Source organism: Atta colombica, unplaced genomic scaffold (genome assembly GCF_001594045.1).
Source record: "Atta colombica isolate Treedump-2 unplaced genomic scaffold, Acol1.0 scaffold86, whole genome shotgun sequence".
Classification (NCBI taxonomy): domain Eukaryota; kingdom Metazoa; phylum Arthropoda; class Insecta; order Hymenoptera; family Formicidae; genus Atta; species Atta colombica.
This window is the reverse complement of record NW_017259579.1, coordinates 179935-180169: the sequence shown is the minus strand read 5'-3', so window position 1 is coordinate 180169 and position 235 is coordinate 179935.

Below are 235 nucleotides of genomic sequence, written 5' to 3'. Positions count from 1 at the left end.
TATTACATATGCTATGTATACCACAGTTTTTATATATATATAAAACATAAGTTTTAATAAATTTTCTATTTACAGTTACAGAGTGAGACTGAGTATTAAGGGATATTTTCTATTCTAATGACCCGAAAAAATGCTTTTTTTAAATATTAAAAATTGATCTTTTTGAAAATACATATCTTTTTACTTATACTTTAACGTGGATTCTTATTGTAACTTACTGTAACTTATTATATGT